General features: G+C 38.5%; 1 protein-coding gene across 7 annotated transcripts in view; it reads left to right on the forward strand.

Annotated features, from left to right (window-relative positions):
• Nucleotides 1-19,139, forward strand: part of MAP2K5 (mitogen-activated protein kinase kinase 5) — a 291,463-nt gene that overhangs the window by 207,488 nt on the left and 64,836 nt on the right. The window lies entirely within an intron of this gene.

Raw genomic sequence — 19,139 nt, forward strand, 5'->3', positions numbered from 1 at the left:
CAGTTCTTCATGCTTTCGACATATGCATATATAACGTGTAATATGCATAATACAGATTATGAATTTGGATTAAACTTCTAGCCAAACCTCTGGATCAGCAAGTAAATGTTAAAATCATTTATTTAGGACATTTTATTCCAGGTCTCAAAACTGAAAAAGAACACAGGGCTGCATCCACACAATTTGTGGTCCACATTCCAAAGATGACAAAAAATGAGGTCATTACCAGATGCTTGGGATGCCCTTATTTTAAAATAGACAATGAGTAATGACTCCAGGAAATCGCACTGACTGATAAACTTATGAGACATGAAGAGTTAAAAGCTAAGACACAACTTTGAGAAGGACCCTGTACTCTGACAGTGCATACATGGTAGCAATTCTGGTCTATTGGGCACCTACTGGGCGTTTTTTTCTTAATGTCTAAATACACATTTACTTGATCAGTCAAGTGGAAGTTGGAAAAATTCAAATACACTGAACTCCCTAGTTAGCACTGACCTTTATGCCAGAGTAGTGAGAAGCCGTTTTCCTTGACTCCTGATTGAGTGTTGTCACCAAACAGAGATTTTATTAGAAACAACCTTTGACACCATCAGGCCTATTTCCCAGAGCTAAATTTACAAACAAAACTTTGTCTCCTTGCTCAAAGCCAGCAATGATTTATGCTGTGCTTTGAGTTGACAATTTGAATTTGACTAATTTCACAACCTTGTAGTATAGTGTCATGTAGGCTAGGGGGGGAATGGCACTTCTTTTTTCTCTTCTACTCAGGCCAAAAAAAAATGTAACAAGAGTATAGTATTATGCTTATTTCTAAGGCTAAACTATGCAATGAAAGCTGCCTAGTGCTTGCTTTGAAAGTGCGGTAATTAAGCATACTTAGCCAGCACGATTCATACTACATATATCGTTATACTCATTTTACAGGTGAGGAGACTGAGGCCCAAAGAAGTTAACTGGTTTGCCCCTATGAACACACAGCTAGTAAAGATGGGCAGTATTCAAATCCCGTTCTCTCCTTTCTTCAAACCCCACCATTGGATGATGTCTGATAATTGAGGATTAGCAGAATGGCTTTGTGGGCAAAGGGCTCTTTATGTATAAGAACTACTAAGAACCCACAGATCCTTGAGTGTGCGAATCAAGTCACTGGCAGTGATAGAACCTAAGCCCTGACTCCTTTGGAAACTGACTACTCCAAGTATTGATTGATTTCTTTACTCCTGCTCTCATTACACTGACTCAGTCTTCTGAACCCTTTCCTGTGCGAAGTTCCCCATGTATGATCAGGTGTGAAATAACTTTCAGAAAGACAACTCTCTTACCTGACAGGTCAAAAGATTCTACCCACAATCTAGCTGATTTAGAACTAGACCATCTGGGGCTAGGAGGGAGGGGGGAAATCACTTTGTGTGGATAGGCCCAGGAATAATGAGAAGACACTTGACCTTAAAGTGACTATTGAGTGTGACCAAGGGAGAAATCTCTTTAGCTTCAGAACACTCCCTTCCATTCTTCAGTTCCATCAAGGTAGTGTTTGAGTCCTTAAATATTTCGTCAGTACTACATAGGGTTTGAGTATTAAAAAAATCCCTTTGAAATATGGAATCCAAAGGACAATGAATGGATAATAGCAATGATAGTAATAGCTAATATTTACATATAGTGTTTTAAGTTTTATAAAAGGTTTATATATCGTCTCATTTGACCATCACAACAACCCTTGAGAGATATTACAATATTATTATCTACATTTTACAGGTAAAGAAACAGGCATAGAAAGTTTAAATTACTTGTCCATGGTCACACAGCCAGTAAGAGTTGGAGGCAAGGTTCAGCCCACTTCATCACGATGATCTCTCTAACCTATATAAGCTAGCCATTCCCTCTGTTTTAATTAAAGACCTTTGCAGAATTTGAAATAGAATGAGATTATCTTTTACAATAAAAGTAGCCAGCTTAGTAGCAGTAGCATGAGAGGTCTAATGAAGCAAATCTACTTCATCTTGTCTTTTTTTCTCAGATTCCTTTCATCAGGTCAGCAGTGACAAGATATGGTATTAACTCATTGCCCTTTTTCAACTTTGCATCAGATTAGGCCATTCCTAACTGCGGTGTCTTTCCACACCCTAATGACGAATCTTTTTATCCAAAGTGGCTAGGCAAAGTCAGGTTTGGTTTTATGCATTGGTCCAAGCTTGCTCTTTTCCCAAGGCAGGGATAGTGGCTGTGTGGCCATGCTGGTGGTCAAAGTGAGTGATCTGGAGAGAAATAAAAAATATCTTCATCTTATCAGAGGGTAAGATATGGTTCAGATTGGGCAGTTGGGAATAATTACTTACAAGGTCTGTGCCAGTCTTTTTTTTTTTTTTTCCAGATGAGAATACAACTTGGGCTCTACATCAGATTAGGTCATAAGATTTCAGCCGATAGTTATATTAGAAGACTGATCTAATGAAAAGAATGTCGAAATTAAGAAACCTGCTTTCTACCATTTAATTTCTTGTATGATCTTGGACCTTGGCTCTTTACTCTGTAACCTTCCTGGACCTTAGTTACTTCAACTGTAAAATGAGGATGATAACATACACCTCACCCAAGTGTGGAGAAGTTATGAGGATCAAATAAGATAATGAATGCAAGTTCCCAACTTCACATTCTACCTAAATTAAGGTCAGCAAGGGTCCACTGAAGGTTGTGAAGATTTTTAATGCAAAAGGGGACTTACTGGGGGCAAAGTACTCCTCTTCTCCCAGCCTCAGCTGCAGCAGCACCTACTGCCAGCAAGAGTAAACCTGAAGATGCTCCGGTTAAGCACTGGTTCCCTACAGGTGGTAGCTGTCAGTCTTTGCTTCCTCACTCCCAGGTCCCTAGATTTCATAGCTGAGTCCAACTATAATTTTTAAAATGTACTACGTTTAGTGCCTGATAGAGAAGTGATAGGTTTAATATGCAGAATGATTTATATATTTTTGAATACAGCCAATGTGGAAATCTCTTTTGCTTTACTATGCACGTTTGTTAGAAAGATTTTTTTGTTCATTTTTTCTTTCAAAATGGGGATGGGAGGAGGAGGAAGAGAAAGAAAAATAAATGCCTATTTTTAAAAATAAAAATTTGATATAAAGAATAAATATGTAACATTTAGCATGTAGCTTTTAAAAAAATGTTTCTCTCCCCCTGCCCCCCAATCCCACTTTAGCTTTTCAGTTAGGCCTTTTTCCCTGCCCTAGGAGAAGCCAATTATCTAGATGAGTCAGACTGAAGGGTAAATGCTATTGTAGAAGGTAAAAATGTTATCTTCTGTAATCTATAGTTTCTGCCTTTTTTCCCTTTATATAAACACAGTCACCCAGGAAACTGAGGAAAAAATAGGATCAGACTTTGTGTGCTTATGAAGTATGCTTTCCAGTGGGCCCTATAGAAAGTAATTTAAAAAAAAAAAAAAGGCTTAGCATTGTATGGCATTGTAGTTTCTTATGCAATTTAGTTCTAAGATTAATCTCCAAAGATGTGCAGGTCTGAAAGAGGACTAAAGCTGTACAGTTAATCATGTCGATCCAAATTCAGTAGACTTAAAAAACATGATAGTGGGCAATGGATTGTTTAATGACAACGCAATTTAGGAGAAATGAAAAGAATTGCCTGCTAACAATTGTCATTGTACATTCAAACCTTATCACAGTGCAGTACATTAGGATGCTAGTAAATCCATTAAGAAGGCATTCCCAAGTGATGAACTGTTTGACAGTAGGAAATTTGGAAAGTGAGAGGCTGGAGGAAAGTGAAGATGATCTAGACACAAGTGTATTTAAAGTACTTTTGTATGTATAAAAATGTTTTTCTTCTTTTGGCTACAATTCCTGATCTTGGTTAATAAATTACATCAAAATGACCCGAAGTTAAAAAAAAAAAAAAGGAAAAAATCTGAGCAAATAGTGCCCCTGGTATTGTAAAGCTTTGAATGTTTTCACACCCCATTAATTTATTACTTCTCTTTCTTCATCTTTAAATTTCATTTTTTTTCAAAAATTCAGACTCCCCGCTGCTGCAGCGATTTTCATCTTGTTGTTAATTTTCCCTGCTCCATATGGAGCTCCAGACATTTCACCTGGAGGCTGTACTAGATTCTGCTGTGGTGATCGAACTTCCCGAGGCCAGAACTGTCATTTAGGGTTCCTGGTGCATCTGTCTGCGCCAGGCTTTTCACTGGCATGGGAGAGTGTGAATAACAAATTGGATGCACCTGAGATTCAGATGATTAGTGTGTTTTGTGAATCTCCACGACTTGTAAGCAGATAGCTCTGGGGGGGAGGGCTGAACAGCTACTGTGGGTGAATCTGTACTCACACCTTACATTTGGGCTTTTCAGGGGAAGTGCAAACATCTAGGCAGTCTGAGTGCAGAGAGAGTAACAAATATTTCATCCTGCCTTGTCATTGATTAGAAAAGAGCCTTTAATTTCATTTCACCCCATGTTGTGATTAATTTGCATTCTTTGTCAGAAGTTAATGGAGTTTTTTATGGTTCACTCTGAAATCCTTGAAGACATCAGACTTGATCTGATGTTTATACAACCGCCAGCGGAATTTTTTCGTTTGATTGATGGCAAGCTTGATGTTATTCCAAACGGCTTTTTAAGCTGTTTTTAAGAATTATTTGAATAAAATGCAGGCAAGATATTGTTGTAACGATCAAGATTATCTGTTAAAAATCTGTTTCAAATAAAGAAGATGATAAGTAGGGAAAAGGATCAAAAAGACAAGAGAAATAGTGAACAGAGATGTTATTTGTTAAAGCACATAAAAATTGCATGCAGATAAATACAGGCAAGATCATTTTTATTAAAAAATCACCATCTCTGGCCAAATTTAATTGTAGTGAAGGTAAATTATCTAAATCTTTGGGAATAAAAAAAAATCTTACCAGTCGGTGGCTGATTGCCATTTATTCTGCCAGATTTTGCCAGTAATGTAAGAGTTAGAAATCTACTGTTCTTAACTCAAGGAGACAGGGCTGTCAGGCCTGTTAGCTGAACAAAATGATGACATAGTACTTGTCTCAATAAAGAGGAATTCTTAAATCCCAGTGCAAGGAAAACATTAAGTGGATAACAGAGGATTTTCATGAAAAGGCTCGCATGCATAATAGCTTTACTATTGGCATGTTTTACAGACAGTACAGAAATGAAAACATCCCATTGTTAAAAGGCAAAATCCCCCAATTGTTTACTGCTAATGAAAAATGTGTGTTCATCCCCAATACTGCTATATTCCAAAGTATGAGAGGAGCTAAGCTGTAGGTGGTGGCTGCTTCAGAGCCCCCTGCTACTAACCAACAAAATATGTTTTGCAAATGCTTTTTGATTACTAATACCGGGGCCATTTGTTGGATTTGGGGTTTTTGCCCAGCTTCAGCAGATTCCTGCCTCATTGGAATTCCTGCTGGTGAGATGGTCTCGTAGGTCAAAAAGCTACTTGTCTAAGCACTTCCATTTAAAACAGATTAATTTATTTTTGTTGTATTTTAAAGTTGGCTAAATAATTGGGTGGTTTTAATTGAAGTTGCTGCTTTCTGATCCTTGTATTAACGTGATCTAAGGTCTTTTTTTGTTATATGTAATCTATAATATTGACCAAATTTGCCCTGTTTTCATTTAAATGTAAGCAGCTTGTCAAGGAGAAAATATTTTGTTTCACTTGGTATGGAAATCAGCTATTTTAATGTGTTGGGGGGGTGTTGTTTTGGGGGCTTTTTTGTCAATTGACAGTCTCTTTTAAACATTCATTTATTTGGTAGTAATAAATTGGACTCTGAATAGAGTGTTTTTTCATAATAGGGGAAAATGTGTATCTTCTTTGAGCGCTTTTAAAAAACATTAAACATTTTTCAAATGCTAATGCTCAAATACTGATGTTTTGCATTTAATTATAATATCATAAAGACCTTAGCTAATATGATAAATTCTTAATGTTAAAAGTTTGGTTTATGGTTTAGTAACATCATTTTACATTCTAAATTTAGTTTTTACCAAAATATTGTCACTTTTATCAATTTGGTTATGGGCAAGCTCCCTCATATCCAAGTGTATCAGGGCCAACCCAAAATGCAAACTTATGACTACACGTTTTACCTACGTGGGAAGCAGTTATGCTCAGAATAAGTACTTTCATCTTCGTGTACTTTCAGTGTTTGTAACATGAGACTTTTCTTTGTGTTACCAGGATCTAATTGTCCAGTGTTAAATCTTTTAGCAAAGGGGGAAGAAACATGGTCATCATTTTTGGCTTGAGCTAGAAGCAAAAATGGTAACCCACAACTTTTTCGTAATCTCCATGTGGTTTGATGGCTCATATTTTAATTCACAGCCTCTACTTTTTACCCAAATAGTTACCCAATATGTATTCTTATTAATACATTCTTATTGCCATGCACACCATTACATAAGTGTCATGGAGGACTCCAAGGGCTGCATGAAACTATTCCATGACCCATTGTTTCTTGTCAGGAGTCTTTATTTGTTTATGCCAACTTCATCTTCTTTTATTTGTTTTTCCCACTTGTTAGTGTCTAGTATTTTAATGTACAGTTTTTTGCAGAGATATGAAATAGATTGCCTTGCAAGTCCTCAAATTAGAGCAGGAAAAAAATATTCTTGAGTCAGGAGGAGTCCTCCTGAGAGAGTAGATAGCATAGGAATGTAAAATTTTCCATTTGTCTTCATTTATTCTTTTTGGCGTTTGAGGGTAGCTTCATCAGGGATCCCCAAATCTTCAAGGCTCAGATCAGCCAATGGTTTAATTTTATAGCACATCCTACATTGCTGTGTGATAGATACGTCTATGTTTTTAAAGTTAAAAGTTAAATCAGTTTTATTTTGGGAATTTTACATTTCCCTTTGAGAGTCCCCTTACTATAGGGAATCCTTAGGGGACAATAAGACAAGAGCACAGGATTTAAAGTCAGAGGATGGATGACCCCAAACTGGGTCCCTTGTCTTCAAATTCTGACTCCTCCATTTCCTACCTCTGTGGCCTTGGGAAAGTGCCCTGCTTTCTCTGAGTCTTTTTGTTCATTTTTTTTTAAATGAGGGGATTGAACTTGATGATCTCTAAAGTCCCTTCCATCTCTGACTCTTAAAATTTGGGCCTTCCCCAGAGGTTAATATCCCTCTTTGAGGAACCTTCCTTCTTTTGAAAATGCCGTACCAGGTACCTCAGAGCTACCGGGAACCTGCTGCTTTTGAAAAACTGTTTGATGGCATAACCTGGCTTCATCAATATACTCCTACCTTGCTTTGGGGAGACCATTCACCTGGGATAGAAAGATAAATATATTTGATCACAGAATTGCCCTGAGGGTTGAATGAGTTAATTCATGTAAAAGTACTGAAAATCATAAAGTGATGAACAAATACTAGGCTGCATTATTAGTACTTATATTTCTAGAAGGAGGCTTCCAGATGTAGCGTTGATAGCACATGACTACTCTTTTTAGGGGTAGGGAACCTGTGGCCTTGAGGCCATGGGTAGCCCTTTAGGTCCTCAAGTGCCACCCTTTGACTGAATCCAAACTTCACAGAACAAATCCCCTTAATAAAAGGATTTGTTCTGTAAAACTTGAACTTAGTCAAAAGGCTGCACCCAAGGACCTAGAAAGCCACATATGGTCTTAAGGCAGGTTCCCCACCTCTGTACTAGGTAATGTTAAAAGAGTTTATATTTCTAGCCCCACAAAAGCTTTCTTTTAAGATCTCTGGTTTGGATGTATCATTGATTAATCACGATTATATTATGCAGACTTATCTATAGAATTTTTACATTTGAATGGGACAGTTTAAATAGTTGAATGAGGTAATTTTCTCCCTTCAGGTTTGCATTTCAGAACTTCAGTTCCAGTCTGGCCTTCACACATGGCCTTAACCCCATATGACCACAGATTTAGAGCAGTAAGTGACCTTAGAAGTCATTAAGTGAAATTGCTTTGTCTTACAAATGAGAAAATGGAAGCTCAGAGACATTAAATGACCTTGCTCATGGTGAAATAGCTAGAAAATGTCATCAGAATTTGAACCCAGGCCCTATCCTCTTGGCTCCATAGGTTCAGCTTATCTCATCATTGTCAGGACTTGAAATAGGTGAAAGAGAAGACTCAAGATCATTTGAACCCAAATTGTGTCCCTCATAAGGTTACTGCCCTCAGTACTGGCTAGGAAAGAAGTGGGTAAAGTACTGTCCCAGGTGGCTCTAGGGCTGCCAGAAGAACATGGTCCTCACCTCACCAGGTCAAGCACTGCTTATCCACAGTATCCGTAGCAGCAGACCAGGCTCTCTTCTCTACAGTCACCGTTTGGTATGGAAGACTTAGGAAACTATGGAAACGGATGCTTATTGTCACTCAGCTGACAGGGTGCTAGCCAGTGGGCCACACTTTGAGTGAATGGCTCTTCAACTCTTTAGCAATTCCGGTGTGGTGACCTGAGGCTTGGGGGAGGCAGGCAAGTCAAACTGATTGTGAAATCAGCATTTTGATGTATAAAAAAAGAAGAGGCATTGTGTCCCATTAGAGCAGAGAAGAAGGGCGGTGGCTCCGAAGATAGTTACCAAAAGCAGGTTGCTTCATTTGGCTGCGGTTGTGCCTACTGTGTTCATCAGAGACCTTCTCTCATCCCAGCCTGAATGGACTCATGGAAGCACCATTCTCAGGCAATACAAGAAATACAAGAAGTTATCATCATCACAACATAAAGGCAAAAGGAGTGATTGAGCTTGGTGACCTTTCAGGCATCACCACCCCACCACCCCTTCACCATCGCAGTCCAGATGGCTTCCTGCAGAAGTTATGTCACTCATGACATAACTGACCAGGCCTGAGCAACCAAGGTCATCAGCTTAGCTTAGACCACCACTTTGCAAAGGTTTCCAGCTTCTTCAATAGGACGATTTCCCAGCCATGCGTGGCCAGGAAACTCTGAGTTTCCAAACCAAGTTCAGAGTAAAACCTCTATCATCTGACCCAAATCTGTATTTACCTTCTGAATATGACAAATACAACTGCTCAAGGCCATAAAGGAATCTAATCCATTGATGCCACTTTCTGTTTTCATTAGAGACTAAAACAGAAAGGAAGAACAAAGGGAAAGACAGAATTCTTAATTTTTTTTTTTTTTACCAAAAAATGAAAGGTACCCTTCTTCCTGTCCCTCAAAAACCCCAGCGTTGGATTCTTTACCTCCAGCTTAGCCTGGTCCCATAAACTTGGTCAACATATCCAACAGGGTCAGAGAAGAGTGGATTTGAGGGAAATCCATATTATAGTTAGTGAATCAAAGAGAAAAGTGAAAGGAAGGCTTGCAGCAGGGATTCTTAACCTGAAGCTGTGAGGTTTTTTTTCCAGTATTGTGAGGTGTATTTCAGTATCATTGAGTTCCTTTGTAATCCTATGTATTTTATTTTATGCATTTAAAAACATTATCCTAGAAGGGATCCAAAGGCTTCCCCAGATTGCCACAGGGGTCTGTGACACACAAAAAGCTGGTTAAGAACCCTAGGATTAGTGGAAGAGAGAACTGGGATGGGGAGTGGAATCTTGTCTTCTGAGTACTCCCACCATCTGGTTTTGTTACTTATTTACATCATTCCTTTTTGCATAAAAATAGAAGCAGATAGTAAGGACCAGACTGTGAAAGGGCCTGACTTAAGGCCTACTCTGTTTTCAGCAAAGGTGCATGGAACAATCCTAGCCAGAACCATCCTCAAGCTTGAGCACATTTAGGCAGTTTGAGTTGGACTTTAAAGGCTAGGTAAGAGATTTTAAAAGCCTCTGAAGCAGAGGAGCAAGCACACTCCAGACATGCTGAAAAGAATTGGAAAATTCAAGAGATGATGGAGGCCAGGGCAAGAAAAGAGCCCACCTTAGTTTGTCATTTCTCTGCAGGGCTAGGGGACCAGCTGGAGCTACGCAGTGATTCAGGGAGGGGGAGGAAAAGGGATCGATTTATATAGCACCCACAAAGCATTTTACAAGGAGCATCTCATTTGATCCTCACAACAACCCTTCAGGGTAGGTGCTATTATTATCCCCATTTACACTTTAGGAAACTGAGGCAGTTACTTGCCTTAGGAGAAGGGAAGCAGTAGAGGGCAGTATAGTAGAACACAGACCTTAGAGGTCATCGTAATCTAAGCCCTAACTGAAGCCTGACTTCTGTACTACCTCATTGACCAGAAGTTATCCAGCTTCATCCTTAAACCTCCTGTGACAAGGAACTCACTGTTTTCAAGTGAAAGTGTTCCCTACCTCAACAGCAGAATTATCAGAAGACTTCCTGAATATTGAGCTGAAATGTGCCTCTATAACTTCTACTGACTGATCCTAGTTCTTTTCTGATTCCTTGAGACAAGCAGGTCGTTTAATTTTTCTGTGCCTCAGCATCTTCATCTGTAAAATGGAAATAATACCCTGTCCTACCATATCTTGTTATATTTTGTCTTATTGTTATCTAATTGGGCATAAGCTCTAAACTCTATGAAGGCAGGAATCCTCTCATCTAAATTTTGTGTCTCTACCATCTTATATGCCAGTGCTTTAAATACAGGAGATACTTGATAACTGCTAGATGAATAAATGAATGGCTGCATCCTGAGCTTCCATTCAGTCATATGACAAATGTTGGAGCATCTTGTCCTGTGTATTCCCCAAGTCCACTCTTCCTTCCTTTACCCACCAGCCCTACTTAGCCACCCTGCCGTTTGTGAAGATAGGAAAGAGACTAACTGGAGCTAGTCTTACTTAGGGTTTTCTTTTCTCTTTTATATTTGGCTTGAAGTTAGCACAGCTGCTGAGGTCGAGGCTTGTCTATGGTTCTCTAATACTGACGCCTGTCCAAAGTGCCCTTCTTTCCCCTAGGGACAGAAGTTAGGGTTTTTGAAAGCATTTTGCTGTTCCTTTTTAAAAGAGAGAAGGCAAACTAAAACATACTTCCAATGTTGCAGGATTGGGGGTTTACAGACCCTGGGAATTTTCTCTTAAAATAGCCCCTTAATCTGCTCATAGAAGTTATTTAGATCATCATACACTAGTTCTGGGAGGTCTTTATAAGCAAACAGAAGTAGAAAGTTCCTTCAGTGTTCCATCTATATTAGAAAAGATTCTGGGTTGTTTGTTTTCAGAATTATCTAGATTTTAACCTAAACTATCCAAATAATTGTTACAGCCCTCTAGTCACTGTTATGCCAGAATTACCGTGTAAATTAAAAATACACATGAAGTGTGAAGAGGAGATTCAGGAGTTGGGTCATTCGGAAAGAATTCAAGAGGCAGATATTCTCCTAGTCAAGGATTGACACAAAAGCATTGGGCTAGTCCTTAGGGGAATCAGCAGCATGGAGAAGGACAGGGGCTTGCTTTTGTACACAAATCTTGAGCACTCAGCCAAGAGTGGGGTATGCTTCTGCATTGGCAATTAACCACAGGGGACGGGAGATGGGAAGAAGGAAGCAGTTATGTCTTGTTATCAGGTAGAGGCGCACTTGTGTGCCACTTTTGTGCCTTCCCCCAGATTTAGATATAAGCAAGGCTCTCATTGTTGCTGGGCAGAAGTCAGCCTCATCTAAGTGAAAGTGCTAGAAAGCAGTAGCCTTTTTTCCATTTCTTTGCATATAACCAGACACTTAATACGTCTTTTGGATTAATGTATAAAGGAATTTTTGTTGGCTCACTATGAAACAACATTGTAAGAGCACTAGAGGAAAATGAATGCAGTTTTAGGCCATATTTATAAAACCATAGTATCCTGAATGAGGTGATAGATTCACAGGTTAAGCAACATCTGAAGTATTCTGTTAATTCAGGGTATCAAATTTTAGGAGTGTCATTCATTCATTGACCAACAGGAGTATGTTGAGAGGATGGTGACCAGGAAGGTGATGAGTCTGGAATCTATATTATATGAAGCATTGCTGAAGGAATTTAAGAGATACTTCACCCAGAGAAAGCTTGGGAGAGAAAGCTTCGAATATTTGAAGAGATGTCATGTGGCAGAGGGGTTTGAGGTCTTGTCTGTGGTTTTGTAGGACAGCACTAAGACAGTAGATTTCAACTCATGAAAAACTTGCCTACTTAGATGTTTTTAACAGTGGAAATTGCTGACTTACAAGACAGTGAGATCCACGTCACTGGAGGTGTTTAAGCAGAAGCTGAATGCCTACCAGAGAGGCATTTCTGTATTGATCTAAATGACTTCTAACCTCCCTAACTCCAAGGCTCTGTGGTTTCATCGTTAGTTTTGTTTAATAGGAATGGGAAGTCAATCACAACTGTCTCAAGTCTGGCCTCCAGAACAATTCTGCCGAGCCATCTCCAAATTTAAAAAGTTGCCTCCCCTCCTGTAAAAGGCAGTCTTTTGGCCTACCTTCCCTCCCCCACCCCACCCCACCCCACCCCCAGTTGATTTTACTTTAACCAGCTCTTTAAATAAAAACACGCTTTTAGCTGATGTGACGAGATAAGCTTTCCTTCTGCAGTTCTGTAAAATCTTAAATAGGAAGCCATTCTGCAGGCTCCCTGGCCCAGACCTTTTGACAATGGGGAATGGGTTAATTTTGTGATTCACATTGATCATTTTGAATTGTGGCCCAGAAGCCTGACTCCTCCTACCAAATCCAGCTCTGAAAATAAAGGTTTCCATCTGCTACCCAAAAGGGTAATTTTCTGTAGATCCACTACACCTACCTATCTAGGGTGGACCATGAGCTTCCTCAATTTTAAATATACCAAGGATGAAAGAGTGCAGGGAAACAGTAAGGTCTTTTTGCTGTTCACCTATTAGCAATCCCAACAAATGAATAATGTTGCGGAGTACCTCGATGCTCCAGCTGTTGCACTTTGTGTGAAAATGCATTGTCCTTGATAACTAGGGAAACAGTCAGAGCCAAGTGATCTAATTTATTGCTGTGCTGCCTTTCTGAGCCGTGCCCTCCTTTAGGCTGTCAGCCTGGCCTTGCAGAGTCTGGGCATTCTGGAGCCTTCCCACCCAAGCCCCCCTCCCCCCCTCCTGTTTATTTACTTTGGGGATAGCTAGCCACTCCCAGCTGGGCCATAAGTTTCCAGAAAGAGGAAGGGACCAGTTAGAGGCACTTAGAACATGCAGATTTGGGTGTTTTGATTCCTCAAGTAGCTTCCTACTACATTTTCCTATAGCTTCCAAATATGTCCTGCTGTGACTTATTTTTGTTTTAGGCATTATTCTAGGTAAGTTAATAGACTCACAGAAGTGTTAACAGCTTGAGAACCACTACTAGGCTTATTTAATAAAGAAAAATGCTGATTTGCAATAGAGAAATGGAGCCACAAGTGAATTACATTGTCATCTTTAAATGAGTAGGAATCAAAAAATATTCTTCATTTTATCACCATGATGAATTTTTTACCTATAACTTAAGAGAAATATTTCCATTTTTTTAGTCATCCTTCTATTCCTTAGGAGAACTAATTCTATAATTTAACATTTTCATTTCTTTTAAGTATCACTTCCTGCCCTTTTTAAAGCAGTGTTTTGTGGCTAGAATTAACAAAATAAAACTTGATTATTGATTAAAATCAGTAAGTTGATTGTTCTGGGCAATAAAGGTTCCATATTTGTATGAATGGATAGGTTTGGGGGAAAGGAGGTGAGTGAGTTTAAAGATCTGCGCTTTTGTTTTTCCCCACTGTTATTACTGTAAGTCCTAACTTGAGAAGAAATGACTGAGCACCTTAGAAACCTGTAACATCTACCCTAGTGCTATGCGTGAAATTGGTGCTTAAGAAATACTTCTTCAGTGGAGTATGCATGTTAGTTTTCACTTGAGGGGAAAGAATCTCACAGGTGGTGGTATTCAGTATTATCCTGAAGAAGTTGGGCCCTTGGCCCAAGAAAGCATGGCAGGAAATTAGAATGCCATCATTGGAGCTCCCTGAGAGCAAATCTAGTCTAGTCCCCTCTGTTTTGAAGCTGAGGAAACTGACACCCAAACAAGTTAAGTGATGGGTCCAAGGATGCCCAAGTTTATGTCAGAGCCAGGACCAGAACCCAGGTTTCCTCTTCATAACTGTTTATGGGAGTTGAGTTTTCATCTTTCGTTTGGGGTCTCGCAGGGTATGAGTTTTCTCTTTTTAAAATCATGAAAGCTCTCTGCATCTGTATTCTAGAAGTGCAAATATTTTAAATTCCCTTTTCCTCCCTCCTTCTCCCCCCCCACAAAATTCCATGATTGTGTTTTACTGTATAGTCTTTAATTCTTCTCTTAACAGTTTGCTTTTTTTCATGAGGTTTAGAATCAAGTGAAACTGGTTCCCATTTAGAAAAAGAGCCTCATCTGAAGAATTTGGCCTTGAGTAGGCTTCTACACCTGGGTGACTATAGACAGATAAGGAGAAGCAATGATTACTGGTATACAGAGTTTATGAACAGGTCAGGAGACTTGAGTTCAAGTCTCAACACAAGACATTAGCTACAAATCTTGCACAAATCTCTTTAACTTGTTCTGGCTTATTTTTCCCATTAGTAAAACAACAAAATTTGTGTGGATCATCTCTAAGATCTCTTCCTGCTCAAAAATTGCATCATCATTGTAGTGTATTAGAAACATCAGACTAAGAGGAAATCTGGATTCTAGGCTCAGCTTGGCCACTCACTGTGTGAGGTCACCTAACTTCTCCAGGTGTCAGTTTCCTCATGATGAATGAGGAGTTTAACATTGGATCATTTCTAAGGTACTTTCCAGCTCAGCTATGCTGTAGAATGGGTCAGTGATTCAATATCAGGAATAGGGAAGTTTCCATTTATGATACCATAATTCTGATCACAAGGTTATTGCTTACGGTGTCTGATTTGGAGAGACAGTCTTTTGGAATATATCTGCTGTCCTCACGATTGGCCTAAGGTTTAAAAAAAATAAAACAAGGTTCAACATTGGGAACTCAAATGGCATGCCAGTGGCATGGCGAATGAAAATGACATTCTTTAAAAATTCTAACTATTTGACTTGGTTTTATATCGTTTTCCTATTTAAGAGGAAATAACAGAAGCTTGAAAAGCAGTAAATATGTAAAGGGAAAATTTGTCAACTGATATAGGAAGATCTGACCTAGGTCACACATAAATCTCTCAGACAAGAGCTTCAGGGCAAGTCATAATTCCAGAGAGTAAAAGAGAAAATGAAAGCTAGAGCTGGTGTCTTCTCTAAGTTACATAGGTGGATTCATTTTAGTTTTCTGATTGTGCCTTTGAGTAGAATGGGAAAGGACTAGCAGAGGTCTTCCTTGGCATTTTCTGTCAAAAATATCACCATGGTGACAGAAACAAAATGTGATGATCTGTCAAAAGTTGTTTTTCACCACCAGAGGCATGTATTGAGTGGTAGGAGTAACAGAAGGAAAACTTTTGCATTGTGAATAATGAAATTAACCCAAATCATTACAGAAGCCTGTTACCTCACTTCCAACTAATGATTTTAACAGTTACAACACAAACTTGGCTTTAAAATCTATTTTGTGCTGTTGTTACTAGTAAAAATAATAATAGCAACTGGTGTTTCTATAAGATTTTAAAGTTTGCGAAGGACCATATGATGTCTTGATTCTCACAACATAATTCTCAGTTGTGAGATTCTCACAGTACTCAAGAGAATCCTAGGAGAACTATGTGCCATTGTTATCCCCATTCTGCAGAGGAGAGAACAGAGGCTGAAAAAAAATGTTGAGTCATTTACCCAGGGTTCTGTAAACCTTTAAATGCCTGAAGCAGAACTCAAACTTGAATCTTCAGACTCCAAGTCTAGCACTCTGTTTGCTATATCACCCTTCGTTGTGTTTACTAGTTAGAAATTTGCAGTATAAAGACTTCAGGAAAACAAAATAGAAATGATTTATTAGTACTTCCAAAGGTAGGTTTGAGCATTTTGTTTTGTAGTTTTGCTTGGGAACCTAATTATTCAAAAATTTGGCCACGTGATCAATTAGTAACTATTTGGCTCAGTATAATAGAGAGGACCCCAGACTGGAAATCAGGGGACCAGGATTCACATCTCTGCTCTGCTACATGCTTCCTATGTGATCCTTGTGTGTCACTGTTCAGCACCTCAGCTTATTCCTCTATAAAAGTGGGGGGGCGGGGCTAGTCTAAATGACCTCTAAGGATCCTCTCAGCTGTAAATTTGGGATCCTATTGCAAGACACTGTGTCCGGCAGTCTAGGGATATACAAAGAAAGAGGAGAGGCAGTCCCCATCAATGGCAGAGAAGAGGAAATTTGGGTATAGTAAGACTGCAGCACAAAAATGGTGATGTGAAGCATGAAATTGTGCCTCTCCATTTAAACATAGGTCTCTTTTTACCTCAAAATGAAGCCCTATTCCCCTGCTATTATCATTTTAAATCTTGGCCCTAACTGCTGGCAGAAGGATAAAAGTAATGCCTGGAAGAGAGAAAGGATCAGCTAATTAACAGATCAAAACACTACTAGTTCTAGAGACTGATTAGCAAAGTGTGTGATTGTGGCAATTATAGCTCTGTGCATTGTCCCAAAGTAATAGTTACGGGCAGGAAACTCTCAACAAAGGCAAAATATATACATGGCAGAACAAGAACTACCACAAGCTCGTTATAAATACCAGTTCGTATTTTGTAAGATATGGGTCATACATCAGCCCCAACAACATCATTGCATCCCCTTGAACTTTGATCTTGAAACAAAACATTGGAGGAGCAGACCAAGAGTAAGGATGGAAGTGCAGAGAGCTAGCATTTTTATATTGAGTATTCCTAGACTTATTTCGAATGGGCTATAAAACTAGGAGTTTCACTTTTTCATGAACTGTGTACAAAAGTGGAGGCATTGACTGTGAAGTTGACTTTTGTTTGGGCTTGTTTTATGGGTTCTGAGCCCACACAGTAATGTGATCTTGAAAAAGGTAAACAACAGAGAGTTTAACAGTGAAAAATATGCCTAATATAAATACAGTCGAGTGCATTGCAGTTCAGAACTTGAAAAATATGACTATAACATTAAATTTTCTAGTAGAATTAACAGAGGAACAGAATGCAGCCTTTAAGGCAATATATTTGAGACAGAGAAAATAGATAATACATCTAACTCTATGGTCTCTGTGGCATTCATATAAAGAAAAGCACAGTAGCTTTATTTAATTGAGAAAATGAATCAATTACAATGATGTTGCATCATCAAATTCTAGTGAAATAGAAGATATAAGTCACCTCATTGTGTAACAGTGTTAAAAAGTAATTGAGTGTCTTAAGCATTTTGAATCAATTTCAGGTACTGGCAAGGCCACCTTGATGCAAAATTTATGAAGATCATCTCAAATAATATGTTGCCATCAAAATTGTGTAATAAAACCTGGTAACAATGTCTCTTTTTAAAACCTAAAAAAAAAAATACAGTATAGTTAGTAGCATCAAAGGCTTTTTTGTTACATCTGTTTTTTGATTATTTGTGATCCACACAGCAAGAGCTAAGCTAGTAAAATTTTAAGATGCCTTAGAAACCGATTATCTTCACCAAGAAAGACATGATAAACTGCTTGCTGTACTCTCTGAAATAATAATTCATGAAAATATTTTTCTCTCCTCCGTTCAAATGACCTGCATACTTTGATGAGTATTTTGCACATATTGTTAGGATAAAACCCACATCCTTGGCTGAAAATACCAGCTAAGTCTTCTTCTGTAGAAGGAGTGCAGCACTATTTTCCTTGGATATGCTCCTTAACTGATGGACTTTTATTTAAAAAAAAGGAAAAAAAAGATGTCTTGTGATTGATGTCCAACAATAGTATTTTTTTTAGTCTTACCCAAATCTACCATCTAGATCTCTACATGAGAGTCTAGAAAAATGAGTATCTCTTATTTCAGAAAATATTATTTATGCCTTTGTGCTTTTTAAATGTTAGATGGAGTTATACCAAAATTTCTAGGTTGTTGTGTAAAATTCAACCAAGTGGTGAAATTTTTAAGCTTTGCCTTCTCCTATTAAATTATAAATGTAACTACCTGTAAATCAGTACTGAAAATAATCATTTTATTAGGAGGAGTGGAAACTACTGTTGATGCAAAGCTGTGGTAAAGGTTGAAAATATTAAAGAAGAGTGGCCTAGCAACTGCCTCAGACTTTAAACAGTGCCTTTTGGTGATTCCATCCAGAGCATTGGTGAGGATATTTACTGGTGATCTTAACGAATGCAGAAAAAAATGGAAAGAAAAAACACATACACACGTGTGTATGTATGTGTGTATAGTCTCTATATATGTATATTATATAGTAAGAAGGGAGAAAAGGGGAGGGGCGGGAAGAGAGAGAGAAGGAAAGAGAGATGTCTATGTGTGTACATAGTCCCTCGCCTGGAATTGCTTACACATCTAGCTAAAGAAATCAAATTGCCCAAGGATTAAATCAGTGGAAGAATACTTAGAAATCAGAAAGCAAAGCACAAGCGCATGCAAATGAGTGTGTTTCAGAATGGTGAGATGGATGAAGAAGAAGCGACTAGTTTATTTGGTGATTTTGTACTTGTCCTACTCTTTTTGCCTCCCATCTACCAACCCAGCTGGAGACCAGTCATCGCAGCACAGCTACAATGGGTTCATATATTCAGCCAAAGCCAGAAGATAGCATGGGATACTCTGGAGCAGCCAAGAATAGGATCCTAAAAGCATCTTTCTCATGATAATGTCTTAGGTACCTGAAAATACACAGAGTTTGAGTTTTCAAAATTACTGCAGGCATATTTTTTTGTACTATAGTGTTTAATACTATTACTACTAAGTAGATGTTTTATTAATTTGGTGCCACATTTTTAGTAATTCTTTCTAAAAATGTAGTGTATCACTGTTATAGATGAGTGAGCAGTCTTCCTTCAGAATGTTGATTAGAAGCAAGCAGGAAGTCCTAGGTATGATGAAAAGTCTTTGCTTTTTCTTTAAAAAACAATGCAAAACTTCTACGAACTTGATTTCCCTAGAGAACATTGCTATCCTGGAAACATGGTGGGAAAACTTTAGGGGAAGTGGATCATCTGCCCCTCTCCTGAGTTAGAAGTAGATACTTCAACCACATAATTAAAGTTTTCTTCACAAAAT

Source organism: Notamacropus eugenii, chromosome 1, assembly GCF_028372415.1.
Source record: "Notamacropus eugenii isolate mMacEug1 chromosome 1, mMacEug1.pri_v2, whole genome shotgun sequence".
In the NCBI taxonomy this organism is placed as follows: Eukaryota; Metazoa; Chordata; class Mammalia; order Diprotodontia; family Macropodidae; genus Notamacropus; species Notamacropus eugenii.